Source organism: Myotis brandtii, unplaced genomic scaffold (genome assembly GCF_000412655.1).
Source record: "Myotis brandtii unplaced genomic scaffold, ASM41265v1 scaffold813, whole genome shotgun sequence".
NCBI lineage: Eukaryota > Metazoa > Chordata > Mammalia > Chiroptera > Vespertilionidae > Myotis > Myotis brandtii.
In genome coordinates this window covers 2,373,544-2,379,755 of record NW_005371287.1, presented here as the reverse complement: position 1 = coordinate 2,379,755, position 6,212 = coordinate 2,373,544, and positions in this window count along the sequence as shown.

Here is a 6,212-nt window from a genome sequence, read left to right as displayed (position 1 = left end):
TAAGAGACAGAACACTGACTTATACCTAAATCAGCCTGCCTGCTTGGTCACTGATAAATTTCCCAAAGAAAAAAGGAAGAAGGTCAGGCTGTCCGAGGAATTCAGTGCTTGGTTCTAAATTCAAGGAGCCATCGCACCTGTCTTTTATTTTTGTGGTTGTGGCTGACATGCAGTTGATGACTTGGAGAAGTTACATTAAGCCTTCATTTTCCTGGCTATAAAATGGGTTCAGTCATAAGTGACCCCTACTTACCTGCTTGTGATGCTACCTAGATGACTGGGCGATGCCTATAAAATGCTCTCAGCCTTTGCTGCGAGGCCCTTGTATATGTGTCATTACTTTGCTGATGGTGAGTTTGGAGACGGTGTAAGCTTTGTGGGTGGTGAGGTAGACTCCCCTAGAGGGGCTGACTCATTTTGTCAAGATGCCAAAAATTGGTGCAATCAAACATTCCTGGATTTACCTGGCCAGACAGAGATTGAGATGAACTGACCTCTGAAAAGGTATCAGAGGGTTTGGACTCAGAAGGGGTTAGAAGCCATACATAGAAATCTTGCAAATTAGAGAAGGAAAGAGAAGAGAGAATGAGAGTAGACATAATTTATTGTAAATAATTAAAATCACTTTTTAAGTTTGGTAGCTAAGTTACATCAGGCCTGTGTTCAGCATTCATTTATTATGTGCATGTTCATGACCTCATTCATGTTTCTACCTGGCACACAGTAGGCACTCAATAAATATGAGTTGCATGAACAGCCCTTTATGGGAAGATATATATATCAAGAAAGAGGGAAGTTGAGAAACTTACCCAAAGTCATTCTGCTGTAGGTGAGGGAGAGGGCTCAGGTTTAAATCTTGACCTCTCCACAAAGCTCCTGCGTGGTCCCTGTGATGGCCCTGCCTCCAGCTGTCCACTTTCCTCCCCTCTACCACTCTGCTTCATCACCAGTGTCCCCTTTCTGTCCCTGGGTATGTAATTTTTCTCATTGTTGCCTATTGGCTGTGTTTTTTCAGATCCTTCAAATTCATTGCCCCCTTTTCTCTTTGGGAGCAATGGGTGGATAGTTTTGTTCATAATCTTTACTCATCTTGGAAGTTATTATCTGGAGTATCCAGATGTGCCACACACAAGGGATGTACTCCACACAGAATGTTCCGTACATTTGAAGGCACGAGTCTTCTCAGATCAATGAAAGGAACCAAATCAAGTCCTTGACATTCCTATGAGAGAAGTACATTTTGGTACTTTATTACTATAAATTTATAAGTTTTAGGGAAATCCCTCAAGAAATGCAAGTCTGGATTGCATGGTGCATTCATTCAAATATTGAGCATCTGTTTTTTATGTATCAGGTGTTCTTGGAGGTGCTGAGAAGACACAAAGCCCAATAAAACAGATTTGACTGCAAAGAGCTCCTAGTCTAGTCTGGAGGCACATGCAATCCATGTTCATTATTTGCAAATTCTATATTTGCGAACTTGCCTACTCGCTAACATTTAGTTGTAACTTCAAAATCAGTACTCGGGCGACTGTTTGTATCATTTGCCATGTGCACCGTACAGCAAAAAACTTGAGTCACCAACATGCATATTTCTAGCTGAGGTCCATTTAGGCAGAGTTCTGCCTTGTTTCAGCTCTCATACTGTGTATTCACCCTTTCCCTGATCCACTAGTGCCATGTTTTCCACATTTCTGTGCTTTATATTGGTGAGTTCACTGTTTAAAATGGACCCAAGCATAGTAATGAATTGCTATGTAGTGTTTCTAAGTGTGAGAAGGCTGTGATGTGCCTTACTGGAGAGCATGTCTGTGTTAGACAAGCTTTGTTCCAAAGTTACATGAGCTAAAGTGCTGTTGACTGTGAGTTCAATGTCAATGAAGCAACAATGTATATTAAGTAAGGTGTCTTTAAACAGAAACACATATTAACCAAGATTATGTACTGATCAGTTGATGAAAATATTGGGAGTAGAGGCTCACAGGAACCTAACCCTCTATTTCCCTTAGGAGCAATGGTTCACTATTTGCTAGTTCAGTGTTTCTGATAACTTTATAAAACATAGCTACTGGGAATAACAAAAATGGACTGTGTAAAATCTGATGTGATCAACATGGCCTGGTGAGTGGGAAGGTAAGTGTGTGAGGGCAATACTTTGGAAACATACACGAAAGAACGTTTGACATGACCTTAAGAGTAGAAGAGGGCTTTAAAGAAGGATCGCTTTTGAGCTGGGATTTTAATAAATGAGTAGAAATATAATGAGTGGGCCAGGATGCAAGGCCATTTAAGGCCCAGGGGACCATGTACAAAGGAAGGGTGGTCTCAAAGAGCTTGGCAATCTCAGTCACTAAAGAAGCCATTCAAATCATGGGCTCCAACTCAGCCACAGCCAACGGTTTTCAGCCATTACCAAGTTTCCCTACATAGATGGGGCTGTGATCTCTGCGACGAGGAAGTGTGCAGCATGTCAGCTGTAAAAATTGGCTCAATATTCATAATCAGATCTGTTATGCTCCCTCTGAGGCCTGACCATGTTTCCTTAGAAACCCCTAGTTACATAAAGCAACTGTGGCCTGTAATTGGCAAGAAAACCTGCCACCTTTGGAAGTCAATACAGTAATGCCAGAGGGAAAGCACTATATGATTCCTGGGGAAACAAGTGAGGTAGGAGGATAAAATGGAAACCCCTTCGTATAGAGCAGCAAGCAGAGAACATTGTAAGGCTCTCTGACACCGAATCAGTCCGCCTCCACTCCCGGTCCTCAACAGTGAATCAGTCCACTAAGTAGCAAGTAGCACTTACTGCATGACTAGGATCACTCAAGGCGCTTGGAGGACACACACACACACACACACACACACACACACATACACACACACACATATACACACACACCTATTCTTTCTTTTACAGCTACAAAGCCCTCCCATCAACCTTCATCTTTTTGGAAGAGAAATTCGAAACTCCAGAGACTTAAGTAACTTCTGTTCACACAGCTAGTGAGTGGCAGAATGAGGATGCACGCTCAGCTTTGATTCCACATCCAGTGGGGCTTTTATCTGTTTCTCAGATAAGGTCCTTTTCTTTTCCGAGACACAGAGAAAAGAAGTGTTACCATAGTGCCACCACTAAGGTGAGGCATCGCATCGTTAGCACTGGGGGGAGGGGTCTTTGATGGCTGGAGGTGGGGAGGAAGTCATCCTAGGTGCCTATATAGGAGCAAAGGTACATAATCAGGAATGACCTTTCAAAGAACAAGGGGGCTTTTGCTGAGAAAGGGCCTCGTTCCACCTGTCCCAGGATGGACCTCAGTGGATAGAGAGGAGCCCTGGGTGGGATCAGCCCTTGTTGCTCTATCTCCAGAGTGTGCGCCCATCTTCCATGATCCTATCATGCTAATCGTCAATAACTATAATCGGGGACTGGTTTGTGGCAAGAATTATTCTCAGCCTGGGGATGCTTTTCAAATGTGAGGGAGCAGAGCCTGGTCCATGGAGGGCAGCTCACAACCCGTGGGCGATGGTGGTAGTGCTCTTCTGATGATTCTCACTGCTGCCTCCTCTCTTTCTCCAAGTGCTCTTAGCCTATCATCGTTCTCTTTATTGGAGGCTCCAGTCAAGGCTGGCCCGTCCCTGGAAGCTCCCAGGGTCAAGTGCAGCCTTCTCGGTTCTTCACTCTCAGCCTCACTTTGTCCAGTCCCTCTAGTGCTGTGGCCACACTGAACCCCTTTGTGTCTCTACCTAGAGTGTCCTTGACCCCATTCCTACCTATGGAAGTCTAGCTCATCCCCCAGGGTTCAACATAAAAGGGTCTGCTCCTGATTTCCTCCAATCACAATGAATGCCTTCTCGTGCTGGGTCCGTACCACCAATACCTCTATTCTCATCTGTTTCCTATTCTGCCTTGTCACAAACTGGGCTGGCAAGCTATCCGTGTACTCTCCCAGGCTGGGCGCAGGCTCCATCATTTAGCACAGTACCTGGCACTTTGCCAAAGCTCAAGAAATTTCTTTTAAAAAAAAACTACACAAATAAGTGATGAGGGTGTCCTTGAAACTAGAATAGTTCCGTTTAAATTTAATTTAACTACGACATTAAAGTTCATTTTAGCAAATGTACATTGTGAATAAAAGCCTTCTGAAACTTTATCTCAAGCTACCTGGCTCCCTCAATGATAGCTTCATTTCACTGTAATCTTTATTATGCAAACCTCTAAACTTGTTATTAGTATCACTGATGACACTGAAAGACTATTTCATCTGATCATTGTGTCTTAGGAAACACTTGTTAAATTCCACACTGATAATTCGAAACCCTGTTATTCCACAGGGGGCTAGGCAATACCATGAGGGTACCCCTCAGTGCCTGAAACAGAAGCTGTCTTTACGTGCGTGGAAGTGAATTTCCTGCATCAAATAGCCTCCTCTCACCAACCTAAGCTGTATTCTGAGGACAGGCGGGTGGAAAGTAAGGAGTCCTCTTGTTTTCTGAAATGATAGTGCTTTATGGGGTGAATGGCGTCTGTGGCTGATTCATCCTTGCCCTTCCCAGAGCCTGGCCAGGTTCAAGGTGGACGGAATAAATTTGATATGTTGGTGTGCAGGTGTGGGGGTGGAACGAGAAGAATTTTCTAATAGAACCACCCCAAATTAAAGTGGGTCGTCCTTGTAGGGAATGACAGCAGGGGCTGGGCCAGGAATGCCAGGCCTGGGCAGACACACCTGAAGAATGGGCAAGTGTTCATTCGGATCCTAAGGCCCCCTACCAATAGGGGGACTATTTCATTCTGACCAGACTGTGCCCTCCTGGCTCCTGTCTGAATTCTTGCCAAAACCCAGCACAGGAAACCATGCCAAGCGGCTCGTGGGAACTTTTCAGACCCACCTATGGATTGTCAGAGGCTCAGAAAGAGGGGGGACCCGACCAAGCTCTCCCGAAGCTTCCTGCACTCAGCCCTGTCGGAGACTATCTATCAAGACGAAGAGTAGAGACTATATCACTAGCAGAGAAGAGTAGAGACCCCCAAAAGCTAGTGACCTTTGAAGCCCTAGCAAAGGTCGGAGCTGTGCACCACCCAGTTAATCTAGTAGATAATGGTAGCTGAAACATCCCCACCTTAATTCACTTAATTCCTTAGATACTCATGTAAATCCTTGTTGATTATTGTTGATTAGATATTCTGCCTATTTCTGGAAATTGTCTGCTGATGAGCTAATCTGTGTGTCATTGAAACCTCCTTACCTTAGGGCTACCCCAGATCAAATAAAAGGTTGGAGCGGCCTGAGCATCAGTGGAAGTCCTTCTGGACTTGCTCGCCTGGTCCCCCAATATTTCCAAATTATCTCGTCTCTTTTCTCTTTCATTTGTGTGCGGCCCCTCTTTCAGACCCGAATCTCTTCTCTTTCATTTGTGTGTGGCTCCTCTTTCAGACCCGAGCCCTGGACCACGCAAGACGTGGAAGGAAACACACTCGACACAGCCCCGCCTGCCTTATGCTGCCAGCCCACACACTCCTGCAAGGGCACAGCTCCAGGCACACGCCTTGGCCCCTTGTAGGAATCTAATAAATGTCTCAGGATGCTCAGGCTGATGGCCTGGAAAAGGAAGCAGGAGAAGCCTGAGCCTGCAGGACGGGCCCCCGCCCCCCTACCCCCCCCAACTGGGGCTCTGACTCACAACCTGTTTGGCACTGGGCAGCCCTCTCTGGTTTCCTGAATCTCTCTTTAATGCAAAAAGCCTTCATGGCAGATGTTTTTGAACAATGATCATGACAATGACACGGTAATCCCTGCTTTCCCCTTGCATCATAGAGGTGGTTTTTTTAAGTGTTTTTGTAGACTGACTCTTCTGGGTAATTATATTTGAACTGAGCATCTGTGAAGACTTTTCTGGTGGTCTCCTCAATTAGATCATTGTGCCCTCCTACCCCCGCCCCCCAGGACTGGGAACCTGTTACCAGTGTGAGCAGGGAGCTGGGTTTCGAATCCAAGGTGATTTGAGGGTGGGGATAGGGGTTGCGATGGTCTGACCGGGCGCAGGGGCACTATTTGAGGGTGGGTGTGAATCTAGGAATTGATTGCTGGGCCTTTCCTGTGCTTTTTGTTGTTGTTTGCTTGTTTGTCTTTTTGGACGGGAGAGTGGGTATGGAGGAATTCCAGGGCTGGAAACAGTAGATCCCGGCTCCCCCGGGGAGGGCGAAGCCCAGCGGC